This window comes from Lynx rufus, unplaced genomic scaffold (assembly GCF_022079265.1).
Source record: "Lynx rufus isolate CCGP_SWC_20201006 ecotype Redwood Valley unplaced genomic scaffold, mLynRuf1.p SCAF_16, whole genome shotgun sequence".
Lineage (NCBI taxonomy): Eukaryota > Metazoa > Chordata > Mammalia > Carnivora > Felidae > Lynx > Lynx rufus.
This window is the reverse complement of record NW_025814830.1, coordinates 666033-681317: the sequence shown is the minus strand read 5'-3', so window position 1 is coordinate 681317 and position 15285 is coordinate 666033. Positions and strand designations below refer to the sequence as shown.

The window sequence follows — 15285 nt, the reverse complement described above, 5'->3', positions numbered from 1 at the left end:
CTAAGGCTTGAGCCATGTGAAACGTTTCACCACATTCTCTACAACTATAAGGGTTCTCTCAAGTATGAATTTGGTGGTGTGGAATGAAGATTGAGCACCATTAAAGGGCTTCCTAGATTCTTTCTATGTGGAAAATCATTTCTATAACACATTCTTTGACAAGAAATCAGGGATCAGCATTGGTTAAAGTCTTGCCACATTGTTTACTTGTGTATCGTTAATCTTCCATGTGGAGTCTGTGATGTGGAGTAGCATTGAACAGTCCTTAAAAGTTCTCTTAGAGTCTTTGGGCGCCTGGGTGGCTCAGTCAGTGAGGCATCCAACTTTACCTCAGGTCATGATATCGCGACTTGTGGGTTTGAACTCTGCCTCAGGCTCAGAACTATCTGGTCCGACAGCTCAGACCCTGGAACCTACTTTTGATACTGTGTGTCTCTTTCTCTGCACCCTCCTACTCATTCTGTCTAAGAAAAAAATTTTTTAATAAAATAAGTTCTCTCACAGTCTTAAACTCTGTCTTAAACGTTTGCTCCAAGATGGTTTGTGTGGTATTGAATAAAGGGTGAATGGTGATTAAAGCCTTTTGCACACTCGTTACATTGGTAAGGTTCTCAAGTGTGAATTTTGTCATGTCGAGTAAGTTTTGAGTGTTTGGTAAAGGCCTTGCCACATGTCTTACATTGTTAAGGTTTCTGTCCAGTATGAATTCTGTGATGATCAGTAAGGTTTGACTGCAACCTAAAGGCCTTGCCACATTCTTGACATTGGTAAGGTTTCTCTCCAATATGGATTCCGTGATGCTGAATAACGCTAGAACAGAAATTAAGAGTTTTGCTGCATTTGTTACATTGGTAAGGTTTCTGTCTGGTATGAATTCTGTGATGTCGAGTAAGGATTGAGTACTCACTAAAGGCCTTGCCACATTCTTGACATTTGAATGGTTTCTCTCTGGCATGAATTCTCTCATGTCGAGTAAGCTGTGAGTACACCTTAAAGGCCTTGCCACATTTGACATGTGTAAGGTTTCTCTCCAGTATGAGTTCTGTGATGTTTACTAAGGTGTGAGTGCTGGATAAAGTCTTTGTCACATTCTTGACATTGGTAAGGTTTCTCACCAGTGTGGATTCTGTGATGCCGAGTCAGGGTTGAGTATTCACTAAAGGCCTTGCCACAGTCTTGACATTTGTGAGATTTCTCTCCAGTGTCGATTCTGTGATGTTGACTAAGGGATGATTGCTAGCTAAAGGCCTTGCCACATTCTTGACATTTGTGAGGTTTCTCTCCAGTGTGGATTCTGTGATGTTGACTAAGGGATGTTTGCTGGCTAAAGGCCTTGCTGCATTCTTGACATTTGTAAGGTTTCTGTGCGGTATGGATTTGCCTGTGTGCATGGAGTGATGACCCATCCTTAATGGTTAGACCACCTTCTTCACATTTGTCAATTTTTTTGCAGTATGCATTTGCTGATGTTGAGATAGTGTCGAGTGCCTGTCAAAGGTTTTGCCACATTCCTTGCCAATGTACCTTTTCTCTCCAGTACCACTTGTCTTATAGGTATTTAGGCTTAATGATTGATTAAACATGTTCCCAGAGTCAGTATATGTGTATGGGTTTCCACCCCCATGAAGCCTCTGATGATCAGCAATACTGGAGGACTGCTTCAGAGCTTTCCCACATTCATCATATTTAGAAATATTTTCTCCCCTCTGCGTACTCTTACTCTTGGTACATTTGGAGTTTGGATAAAAGACTTGCTCATCTTTATTAGATTCAAAATGCTTTTCTTGCAGAGGAGTCCTCAGACGTTTGCTAACATGGGAGCCCTGTTTAGACTGTCTCAGATTCACTGTATTGAGCCAGTGTATCTCCACTGAAAATGCTCTGGTAATGTTGTAGGGTCACCTCCTCTGTGAAGCACCTCCCAAATTGAGACGTCCTAGGCCTTTTATCTTCATTTTTGAATCTCTGAGTTTTAGAACTATTTGACTGAAAGGCCAATCCAATCCCACTTTCACAACGGTTCAAAGCATTGTTTTCAGCGTGGATGAGGTAACTTTCCAAATGTTCCAAATTTTCATTGTACAAATATGTATGTTTGCATATTTGAATGGAACTTCTGCTTACAGGTGCACAGTGCTTTGCACAAATAGTGGATGTAAAAAGGGCGGTATTCCAGGATGTTTTATGTCCTTCACCACTTGGGGCCATGAGGTTCTTACTATGGGCAGTCGTCTCATTTGGACCACGTCCTTCATGAAACTTCTGATGTGCTTCATTCTTTCTACCACTGTCCCAGTTTATCATTAAGTGTAAATTCTCAAGGGCATGATGTTTCCATGTACCCAGTGACACATTTTGGGAAGAGGCTTCTATGCATGGCTTTGGCAGGAAGCTCTGGCTGCCATGTGAAGATATAGCTGAAAGATAGCAAATAACAAAAAAAGGAACATCATTGCAATTACCACTCTCACATGAAGGTACTGACAACTTCTAATATACAACCTTCAAATCAGTCAGAGAATGTCAGGAAGATGGTTGAGAAGGATTCATCGGGACGTCATTCTTCCTTGACACAGAAACTTACACACAACGTGCTGAAGACATAGCCTAATAGATCCTTCTGTAGTTGTTCAATGGTGTAGCACAAATCACATTCCTATGCCACAAAGAATCAGGAAAGTACTTTATGAGCCAAAATTTAGAAGGACATTTAACTCAAAAGTCAAACAGAAATTATGCAAATACGATATAGCCAAAGTAGGAATAAAACAACAGGACGAGTTTGTTTTCAGAAATAACCCAAAAATTTCACAGATCTATAACGCCATCAAGTAAGGATGAAAAATTGAAGTTCACCTAAAATCTGAAGTGAAGAAATAAAACAAGACACAGTGCAAGTGATATCATAGAAATAAAAGTAATTATAATTGGGAAAAAGGATAATAACATGCTAACAAATATGTATCCAAAAAAAAACAAAAAAACAAAACTACCTATTTCAAAAAAAGGTATAACCTACCTGACATCATCATGGAGAAAAGAACATAATGAAAGGGGAGCCTGGGTGGCTTAGTCGGTTGAATGTCCAACTGTTGATTTTGACTCAGGTCATGATCTTAGGGTCATGTGATGGACCCCAATATCAGGCTCCGCCCTAAGCATGAAGCCTGCTTAAGATTCTCTCTCTCTCTCCCACTACCTTCTCCCCCACTCACTGACTCTCTCACATTCAAAAAAAAAAAAAAGAAAAAGAAAAAGAATAAAGTCAACTGATTTACAACCACTAAGTATATTAAACTGTAATAAATAAACTGCCAACAAGGAAGTCCTGTGCCACATGAATTCACAGGATCATTCATAGACACACATGACAAAGTACTAGAAATCTCCCCAAACATTTCCAGGGAGGGAAGAGAAGGGAGATTATGAAACCACTTGATCATATGAGCATTAACAGGCTATCAAAGCCAAAGGAAGATGCGACAAGTATACAAGAATATGAGTTACTACCTGTGGGGAATATTCATGCAAAGTCCACCATAAAACTAAGCAAATAGGGGAGCCTGGGTACCTAAGTCAGTTAAGCACCCAACTCTTGACTTCAGCTCATGTCATGATCTCAGTCGGGAGATCAGAACCCATGTCCAGGTCATTGCAGACTGTGAAACCTGCTTGGGATCCTCTTTCCTCCTCACTCTCTACCCCTCCCATTCTCCTCTTCCTCCTTCTCCTTCTCAAAAAAACAAAAACCAAACTGAATCAAAAGCACATTTTACCATTTTACAACATAATCCACTGGGAATTCTTCGTGAAATTCAAGGGTGTTTCACCATATGGCAAACTATCGAGTTGGGACTGCACATTAGAGACTAAAGATCACAAAGAGAGGATAATCTCAATTGATACAGGACAGGAAGTGAGCATATTGGGCACCATTTCACGATTAAAGATACTCAATAAAGGAGAAATCAAAGGAAACTTACTCAACCTAATAAAGATCATGTATGTGTGAAAAGCTGAAATTTAACATAATCAATGAGGAGACCAAAAGCTCCTCCTATAGGATCAGAAACAAGGCAATGAAGTCACTCTCCCACTTTCATTCCACACAGTACTGGGACTCTTCACAACAATTAGGCAAGAAAAAATACATAAAAGGGGACCAAACTGGGGGCGCTTGGTTGGCTCAGTCAGTTAATTGTCTGACTCTTGGTTTTCAAGTGGCTCCTGATCTGACACTTTGTGAGTCTGAGCCCCTTGGACTTCTCTGCATTCAAAGACTATCCTTGAACATGCCTTGGAGTGCTGTTCCAGTGGTCACAAACTCCTTTAGTTTCTGTTTGACTGGAAATCGCTTTCTCTCCCCTTTAGTCTCGAAGATAGTCTTCCTGGATACAGTATTCCTAGCTGCATATTTTCCCCATTCAGCATTTTGAATCTACCTTGTCCCCCCATCAGGCTTGCCAAGTTTCTGTTGAGAAATCTTGAGCTGGCCTTATGGTTTGTTCATGGTAGGTGAAATACTTCTTCCACGTTGCTGCTTTTAAGATTTTGTCATTCTCGTCATCGTTTGCAAACTTGATTCCAAGATGTCTTGGTGCTGGCCTCCTTTTGGTGATTTCAGTGGAGTTCTGTGCCTCCTGAGTCTGCAGGTCTGTTTCCTTCAACTGATTAGGGATGCTTTCTGATACTATTCCCTGAAATAACTTCTCTAACCCCCTTTCTCGTCGTCTTCTGTGACCCCTGTGGTATAAATGTTATCACTTTTGATGGAGCCCCTGATTTCCTAAGTCTATTACATGTTGCCTAAGTCTCCTCTCTCTGTCTGTCTGTCTCACTCTCTCCACCTTAAGCTTCACTATTTTCCATTATTTTGTTTTCAAGGTCACTAATTTGCTGCTCTAATTCCCCCAACCTGCTGTTCATTGAATCAATGTGTTTCTCATCTCATTTATTGCATTCTGCATCTCTCATCCTTTGTTGAGCCTCTTGTCTCTGTGTTAAGAGTCTCACTGCTGTTGTCTTTTCACAAGCCCAGTGAGTATCCATAATGTAGTTCCTTCAGTTTACTATTGAGAATGTTACTGACAAAGGTTTCACTTAGCACTCTGGCTGTGGCCATAACTTGTTCTCTCATTATGGATAAAATCTTCCATCTTGGCATTTTGTCTAAGTCTCTGGCACCCTCTGTATGTTAAAACATCCAGTTATGTCTCCTGCTCTATCGTTCTGGCCAGTGGTCTGCTGAGGCTCTCCTTCCAGGGTTTGGACCCTGTCCTCAATGGATTGAGTTTTAACTAGTTATGCTGTGGGCTGCTTGTGAGATGAGACCTGACATCACCTCCACCAGAACTGAGGCCCTACAGAACTGCGTGGTCACATGAGGTGTGGGGAACAGCTTAAGCAAATCTCTTGGGGAGGGGACAGCCTTGCTGGGATTGAGTCAGGCTTGACTGAGATGGGAAGTCCCACCAGAGGATAGGGGCTTGGGGCTTGTTGTAAGCAAGGCAGACAGCCAGCGTCCCCGCTGTGCCCTTTCTCTCAGGGTGCTCTGTGTTCCTGCTGAGGAGAATGGGAAGAAAATGGAACGAGCCAGCTCATTTGTTCCCATCATGCATCTCATTGAAGGGCCACTAGGATATCAAATAATCTCACTCATGTGTGCCCCAAGTGCTCTTCACATTGCTGTTTCCATGCTGTCTACCCTCAGGTTGTGGGCCTACCTTCTGTTCAGGAGCAGTGCAGAGCCCTCTAGGATCTTTCCCAGCCAAGCTTGCTGATCTTGAAAACTCGAGGCTTGAAGCCACACTGCTTGCAAGAACACAAAAAATGCAGGCCTTCTCATTTTCCAAGACAATGACACTAGGGAAATATTCTCCTTGTGCATTCTTCTTTGGGCTCCACTCTCCTACCCTTCTCCACAACCACTGCTCCCTGCTTTCAGCAGCACTATAATCTGTTGCTCCCCCAGCCAAATCTCTGTACTTCCTACAATCTTCGATGTGCCTCTTCTCTCTCATTAGCTGAGTAGTTCCTCTGTCAGTCTTAAGGTTGCTTTTTGGGATACTTAGGATAGCTTGGTGGTTATCTACATGTGTGTGGGTGGGATGTGATGAGGGTAGGATACTCCTAGTCTGTGACGATACTATTTTCTTTTTCTCTGAAGAATCCCTATTTTTTTTATTTTAAATTATTTTATTGGAGAAAGAGAGTTTGTGCAACTAGGGAGAGGAGCACAAGGAGGCAGAGACTCTCAGGCAAGCTCCATGTGGTGTGGAGTCTGAGGCAGGGCTTGATCCCATGATCTTGGGATCATGACCTGAGCCAAAATCAACAGTCAGACACTTCACCAACGGAGTCACCCAGGTGCCGCTGAAGAATCCTCATTTTGAAAAACCTATTAAAACTCACACAAATTATACAAAATTGGAGATTACAAACCCAACACACAAAAATTCATTCTTTATACACAACAAAGAACAATTCCCCCAAAGATATAATTACAGTTACATTATCGTCACAAAGAATAAACTGTTTAAGACTTAAAATAATGCTAGAGGTCAAAACTAGTGAAATGAAAACTATAAAATATTGTGAAGAATTGAAAGAAGTAAGTGAAAACACATCCATGTTCTTACATTGGAATACATCAAATTATCCAACTGTCAGTATACTCTAAATGATCTACTGATTTCTTCCGACCTCCATCAAATTCCCAATGACATTTTTGGCAGAAAGATCACAACCAAATGGAACATTCACATGGATACTGCAGGATAATATATAACCACAATAATCTTGAAACATAAAGAGTACTCTGGTGGCACCACACTTCCTGATTTGCAGCATACTAGAAAATCATTTATCAAAATAATATACTACAGAAGAAAACAGAGGCATACAATAATGAAAAAGTGATGGTGACCTACACTTGCACTTCAATGTCAATGTGTATGAAAACAAACAGAGCATCTTCTTAAAACTCACATTTTGATTTGGATTTTTAGGTGGGGCCTGAGCTTCTACATTTCTCACAAGCCTGAAACTCATGCCAACATCTTCACTTCAAGAGCCACATTTCTATATTCCAAGAAAAAAAAAAAAGAAGAAATCACAGAGGACTTTGAACTTGAAGAATAATGAGGAAATTACTACTCCTCATATCATGAACAGAAACAACCATTCTCCTTGAACACTTACTACACAGTACAGACCATTCTAACAGTTTTGCATAAATTCACCCACCAATCCCAGTAACTTATAAGAAAAATAGTATTGTTTTTCATCTTTCAAAAGAATATGTGGCACAATTGCAGTAATAGTATAGTATGTGTTTTTATCCAGATTATCTGACTTAATTCACCTAAGAGAAACACACCAACCATTATACAGAGATCATCCTATAAGAAGGTTCACAGAAAGTTTCAATATGACAATGGTAATGCAAATATGATAAAACCACAAAACTGAGTAACATAAAGCAAAAAGTGAGGATACCACATAAAATACGAATATTACAAATTGAATACAAAAGAATAAAAGTGATAGAATAAAATGTTTACTCTCCTTAAAACTAAGAAATGTTTTCAATGACATAAAGCTTATATATCTATTGGTGGAGAAGGGTTTGGTGACTTGCTAACACCAAAACATACACACTCACAAATAGAAATAGGTATTGTTTTTGAGTCTTTTATAGCATTGAAAGTCTAGGTCTCAATTCTCTTTTCTGCTGGATTACATTTTACAATTTGAAGGCATTTGAACATATATGATGCATATTTTCTTTTTCTGGAGCAACAGAAAAGAGATAGGGAAGAGCATATATGGAACACAAGGGCAGAATAAAATGGAAATTTACAGGACTGAGCCGATTCACAATCTCTACTTCAAACAGCAATTCCTACAGCACACATAGGAGAAATCCTTCATTCCAAAGCAGACAACAAACAAAGTGAAATGAAGGAGGAAGCTTCCAGAATAAATGAGATGATTATGCACATCTTCCTGTAAAGATACTTAATGATAACAGAGAAAATATATCCACCTTCTAGTGGAGGGATCCAGCATAGAGCACACAGGAAATAAGGAACCTGTAATGGGTCACATTGGGATCAAGTGCCTAACATTCTTCAAAGGACACATATGACAGCTGTGAAATAAACGTCCAGAACAAATATGTAATCAGTGTCTACATGCCAACATGAAAATATCCATTTTATTCAAATATCAAGCCAATAAAGCTTGGCAAACAATTCAAATGATCATCTTAGAGAGACTCCTGGAGGAAGAAGAGGGAACACGTAACTAAATGATATCAGGAAAACTCTGCAGGACCAACAGGTCAACCCAAATGATCTACCTCATACCTCACGAGGTGCATGCCATGTCAGAATTTCGATCTAATGAATCAGAAATGAATCTCATGAAGAACCCTCAGAAACTGAAAACGTTTATGACAAAGACACAGGAATTTGCTATTATACAAGAAAAAAAGTTGAAAATGATGAAGTTACTAAGAAATAATGTAACCATTGAGACTTCATTACAGGCTGTGAGTTCTAAGTTCTCAATGTTCTAGTTCCCCTGTGGCATTAATGTTGGTAGGAATGTGAGAATACACATAGACTAGTTCACCATTGAGGAATGGAACACATAGAGTGGAAATTTCTTATCGTTCATAAGAAAAATGAACTTCTGAAGTGAAACAGAGGATGAGATTTTCTCATTTTAGAAAGTGCTTTTTTATCTGATGAAAGTACTCAATCTCAGTGTTGTACGATGAAGATGAAAGCCTCAGTGGGGCGCCTGGCTGGCTCAGTTGGTTGAGCATCCGACTTCAGCTCAGGTCATGATCTCATGATCTGTGAGTTTGAACCCCACGTCAGGCTCTGTGGTGACAGCTCAGAGCCTGGAGCCTGCTTCTGATTCTGTGCCCCTCTCTCTCTGTCCCTCCCCCATAATGGCTCTGTCTCCCTCTCTCTCTCGCTCAAAAATAAATTAACATAAAAATTTTTTATATCCATAATTTTTAATTCAGTTGTTTGTTCATGTAAATAACAGACAGTTACTGCAGTTTCTATCTACTCAGATGGAATATATATGTTCTATTTAACACCTGAGTGCTCTCCTAACTATCATGCTCTGTGAAAGACAGAATGAATACTGGAGCTAAACATTCCACGTGTAAATAATTACTTCAAAAATTATAACAATCCTCCAGTTCTATAATGAATTTTTAAATGCATCCTTCTTTAGGATGTCTTTTTCATGACATGTCTTTTTCAGAAACTCATAAAAAATCAGTAATTTATTTTCTTATCAATAATGAAAATTGTTTTATAGTAGCAGATTAGCTTACAAAAGAAGTTTAATATACTGTGACTTGCTGAACAAAAGACACACACGTTTTATTTTTCTTTGGTAATATGAGTATTAAGTATTAGTTTAACATAATTGCAAAGGAAACAAATTATATTCATTTTTAACTTTTTTGAACATACATTATTTGGAAAATAACAATTGTTACGTGTGAAATAAATTGGAACAATATTTAATAAAATGCACATTTATATTTTAAAATTAATAAGGACTTAATTTGGTGTAAAATTTGAAAATAAAACAGATTGTAGTTCAGAACAATTTGCCACAGGAAGTTTCATGATTAAATGTAAAAAAATTAACATGTCCTTTCTCTAAAACACACAATGAAAGAGAAAATGTATAAAACAAAACAAATGCATAAAAACATTTATAGGTAAGTGATATAGAAAATAAACTCTATAATTTAAAAAGTCATCGCATATACCAGGCATCACAGTAGAATTCACAAATGCTAGAAGTCGTTTCAATAAAGGAAAGAAAACCAATTAGTTTTTCCTTGACAAAGTCCCAGTAAGTATACGGACTTCACACTTTCTGAGGCTTTCGTTGATCCCCTACCACACTCCTTCTTTTTATTCTGTGTTTCCACTCCTTTCAAAAAACAAGAAATCAATGAGGAAACATGCACCAAGCATTACAGCTTTCATTTTCACATCAAGGTCTAAAGGGAACTGGATACCAAAGTAATCAGCATCTGTAAATGCCTCTCTCACAAAACCAGTCCACTGCTTGGAAATCTTGCCGACTATAGTTTCTTCATCAAGAGATTTAATCTCAAAATCAACATCTGCACAAGAGCTGCACACAACACATGGACTAATAATTTTTAGTACATCCTCTCTCCTCTCATTTTGAATTGTAAACCTTGGCAGGCATGGATGCCAGGTCTGAGTAACATAACCTAAAGGTACACCAGGAGGAGCATGGACTTCAATCTTCTGAAGGCAGCAAGGGCAACAACAGCTGTCACACCTTAGTGGTATCTCCAGAGTTATAACTTCTTGGCCCATATTATCAATAATCCTCATGGTAAAAGGCCGAGAAGCCCCACAGCAATTCCGGGTACAGCAGTCTGTATCCTCTACTGCAAAGTAAATCTTCTGTCCAAAGCTGTTCTTAATTTCATATTTGTTATTAGTTTCAAAACCTGTTATGACTTCCAGAAGCTCAATTTGCTGATGAACCAGTATCTGATCTATCTGACTTAAATATTCCAATCTGGGTGGACAGCCTGATGGAGGTGGTGGTGCTGGCATCCAGGGTACCCCTGCAGGTCCACCTGGCTGATTATACACAGGCTGGTGTTGGACAGGAAACCCTACTGGGCCAGCACATGAATAACCAGCTGGTGGAATTGAGTAGCCAGCCTGGGGGCCAGGATAGTCAGCCTGGGGGGGCAGGGTAGCCAACCTGGGGGCCAGGGTAGCCAGTATGTCCTGGAAGTCCTTGGAGTGTTGCTGAAGGATATTGAGGGGGATAGTCAGATGGTAAATTCATTCCTGGGTGAGGAGCATTCCGTTGTCTGTTTTGCTTTTCCATGATTTATAGAGTTCTGGGGCTACAGGTGCTCCACGCTGCCGAGAACCCTAACATAAAAATTTTAAAAAAGAATTAAAGCCTCAGTAGTATTGGAAAGCATAAACCAGAAATCACATGATCCCTGTCCCCAGTGTTCCTGCGATTTGGGCACCAAACACAGTATGTCCACGACTACCCTGACACCCGTCTCACAGGAGGCAAAACAGAAATTGGCAATGGCTTAGGATAGAATATCTCAGAAATGTGGAGAATTCCCCAGGCCCCTCAATGCAATGGAGAAGCTCTAAGACTTTGGAGACCCTCAAGCTCCAAGGGGGGTCTCTAGGCACTCACTGTGGAGATGATGGGCCATCACTGGAACTGAAGAAAGAATCCTTAGACAATGTAAGAGCATGATGTGTTGGATAGCTGATGTCCTGCCATGAGAGGGACAGACATAATACTAGGCTTCTTAAACTAATTCCCATTCAAAGAGAGCTACTCCAACCACATTTTAAGGTCTAGCTTCACCCTGTTTACATTTCACTTTTGTCATCCTTTTCATTCATGCCCAGCAACCTAGGGGTGAGGCTAGTCTTCTTTCTCTTCACATCCCAGAGCTCGCTCTTTTGTTCTAAAAAAAAAAAATGACCAGGTCTGGATTTGACACAATGAGACTTGGTTATCAGAAAAAAAAGGAATGTAACTATTTCTCAGATTCTATCTTTCAACCCAATATTGTGCTCAGTACACAAGAGAGGACATTGCAGAATTCTAGAAAATGATTTCCCAAATGCTGTGGCCCAACAGCCCCTTTAGTACGCTCAAGAGGAATTTCCAGTGTTCACATCATGACCTCACTTCCAAGTACTACCACTACAGGAAGGAGTAGCAGTTGGGAGCATATGTGGGCAGTACCAATTTATGCCACTCAATGTTTACAATTACCACTCATCTATAGATGATGATGCTCTTACCTAACCTTAAAGAAGGGAATCTACAGCTGAAAAGGACACCTCATGAAGATATTTCTCTACATCCACAAACCCCTACTTCTTTCCCTGACTGCCGGGATCTGAATCCCAGTCATGCAAAAAGGAAGTTTCCAAGAGACAGTCTTCAAAGGAAGGAACAAACACACGAGTGTGGTTTGGGAAGTCTGGAAGGAGTTATCCTCACCCAAGAAGAAGAGGTGTCCATAGGTCCCTAACATCACATCCCTGTACAGTTCTCACTGACTCTGGTTCAGGCATCCCCACTCATCCTGGGAGAATTCTATGGCCACATCCCTGAAGGTCAGCAGTCCCTGCAACAAATGCCACAGTTACCAAGTAGCCATAGGCAGCATTCATAATGGTACCTAAGATGCAAGAGGGAGTTAATGTCACCAGCTGGACCCCTTCTCTGCTTACTTGTTAGTACCACTGCCCTTAGGCCCTCATTTTATTTCACTTCTTCTTTCAACCTTATCTGTTACTTCAGGCAACAACACCCCAGGGCCATCATCTCTTGTGATGGAAACAGAAGGTATACAACAAAAGGTAGTGTCTTCTGAGAAAGAGCTTATACCCACCCAGTCTGAGCTCATCCCCTGACTCACACCTAAGCACGTGGACAGTGGTGCCAACCAAGGGAATAAGATTGTTACCATGACCTCATTATAATACTAAACTCTCCAGCCAAGGGCAAGCACAAACCTCATTTACTATGTAACATCCAGAGTATGTATAGAAGTGTTTGCTTTAAAAAAGAAAAAATTCGAATGTGTATTTATTTTTGAGAGAGAGACAGACAGAGCATGAGCAGGGGAAGGACAGAGAGGGAGACACAGAATCAGAAGCAGGCTCAAGTCTTTTGAGTTGTCAGCACAAAGCCCAATGCAGGGATCCAACTCACAAACCACAAGATTTCGAGCATACAGCCTGCAAGATCATGACCTGAGCTGAAGTCGGATGCTCAGCCAACTGAGCCACCCAGGCACCCCTGTGTACAACTGTTTTCTTCAGGCCAAAATGGTGGCATGAAACCAACAGCAAGTCTTGCTATTAAACTAAGTAAGCTTTTTTTTCTATTGGGGAAACCTCTCCTTATCCCTTCTTACCCCCCTCCTTTTTTTTTTTTTTTTTTTTTTTTGTCTTTAAGGAACCAAGTCCCACACTGGAAATATGACGACAAAGGCTGGCAACACAAACACAATTCCTGTTGAAACCTATGGATCGTGTATTTCCCTATAACCTCCCCCCCCCAACCCCCAGCCCCTTCTTCTGGGTGGGCTTGCAAGGTTGAAGGCTTTAACCTGCTTCAGCCTCTTCTGCCTGGGAAAACAATAAAGCTCTTATTCCTCTTTTGCCCAAACTCTGTCTTCACATTATATTTTAGCTCTGAAGAACAGAAATCAGTTTTTAACAGCAGAAAGAATGTGTACGAGAAGACAATATTTTTCTTCATCTGTTCTCTATTCTTTGGCCAGCCTATCAATTAAACTGACACAAGGCATGGTCACAAGGGGAAAAAAATAATTTCTTAGTTATGAGAAACTGAAAAATGATGAGACTCAAAGTCAGGCAGTTGATACTTATATACCATTTCAACTAAGGAGAAGGGGATAGGGATTTACATCTCAAAAAGTAGGAAGTACGTTCAAAGAGAAAGGAAAGAGCAAATGTTTATCCAACATATGTTTGCCCTGCCAGGCAGGTAACTCTTTATAAAATGTTCATCGTGGGTGCACCTGAATGGCTCAATCAGTTAAGTGTCCCTCTTTGGCTTAGGTCATGAACTAAGTTGGTTAGTTTGAGCCCCACATGGGGCTCTCTGCTGTCAGCAAAGGGCCCACTTCAGATCCTCTGTCTCCCTATCTGCTCCAACCCTGCTCGTTCTCTCTCTGTCTCTCTCTCAAAATCAATAAACTTTACAATAAATAAAAATTAAAGTTTCATCTTTGCTATTAGCTCCTTCCTGGTAGAGGTCCTTCATCTAATTTATTCTTGGTATATATATCAGCCTCAGGAAAGAAGGACATTTTTCCATTGCCAGCAACTTAGAGGTTGCTAGAGGATATTTTGTTAAGTTAAATAAGCCACATACAGAAAAATATATATACTGTATGAAATCACATACATGCAAATCTTTAAAAAGGCAAAATTATTAAAGATTAGCATGTTTGTTGCCAGGGGCTGAGGATGGGGGAAATGTTTAGATGTTGGACAACTGGCAAAAGGCACTACTAATGCAGGATGTGTAAGCAGTGGATGTTTACACCTCGGTGAGTATGGTTAATACTAGTGTATTGTACCGTTGAGATTTGCTAAGAGAGGCTATCGGAAGTGTTCTCAACACACACGTATACACACACACATATTAACAATGGGAGATGAGGGATATGTTTATTGGATAGATTGTGGTAATGACTTTGTAAGTAGGACCCAAGGGTACAGGAGCACCTGGTTCCAGTGGCCCCAGACAGACCCAGTTCTGCCACTCATGGCTGACCAAATCCAAGGGCAAGACAGAGGACTTTTGCTGCCTCAATTTTGACCTCAAACTTGCTCACTGGGTTCCTTCCAGCTTGTCTCCTGGCTCAGGAGGAAGGCCCTGAGGATGAAGTATCCCTCAGGGGAACTGGAACTACCCCTCACGCCTCAAAGACTGCCCTGAGCCAGAGAGACCCCACCCTAGACTGACTCCTAGACAGTGACAGACTTCACTGTCTACCTGCAGGTCCTGACTCCTTTTGCCCCTCCACCCACCTCTCCCCTTTTCCCTTCCATAAACCTGGAAGCGTATCTAGCACTTTGGAGACAGTCCTTGAGACAATATTCAGCCATCTTTCCAGTGTCAGCCTCCCTGAAATAACTTCCTGTCTTGTTTCACCACCTCTCATCTCTCTGCCTTTGGATTTTGTCAGTGGTAAGTGGCCAAACCTGGTCTGTGTGGGTCCCCCAGAGAAGGCAAGAACAGCAGTGGGATGAGTGGTGATAAAACAAGAAGGAGTTTTTTTCACGGAGGCCAACACTGAGAAGAGAGGTGACCAACATCTCAAACACTGTCCCCAACCTGCTGAAAACCCTTCCAGGTTTATATAAAGAAAATGTAGGACGAAGGGTGGGGGTACATGCAGGTGGTGAAGGCCAGGCCAATCATTGCATTGCTGTCAGGCAGGTAGGGTCCTGCTGGCTCAGGGCAGTCCCTATTGCTGGAGGGGCTAGTTTCCTTCCCCATCCTGGGATGCTTTGCCTGCTGGGGTTTCTTCCTGAGCTAAATGCTGACCTGGAAAGAAGAATGGAATCAGTTAGAAAGTACAGACAAGGTCAAAAGAGAGACAGTTGAAGGCACTGCTGGGTCCTCTTTCCATTTCACAAAGTCTATGTATATATTTACTTT

General features: G+C 40.9%; 2 pseudogenes; both read right to left on the bottom strand.

Annotated features, from left to right (window-relative positions):
• Nucleotides 1-611: 611 nt before the first annotated feature.
• On the bottom strand, nucleotides 612-6020 carry LOC124511656 (zinc finger protein 501-like; annotated as a pseudogene).
• A 3891-nt stretch (nucleotides 6021-9911) lies between these two features.
• LOC124510808 (phospholipid scramblase 1-like) lies at nucleotides 9912-10923 on the bottom strand (annotated as a pseudogene).
• Between the last annotated feature and the right edge of the window lie 4362 nt (nucleotides 10924-15285).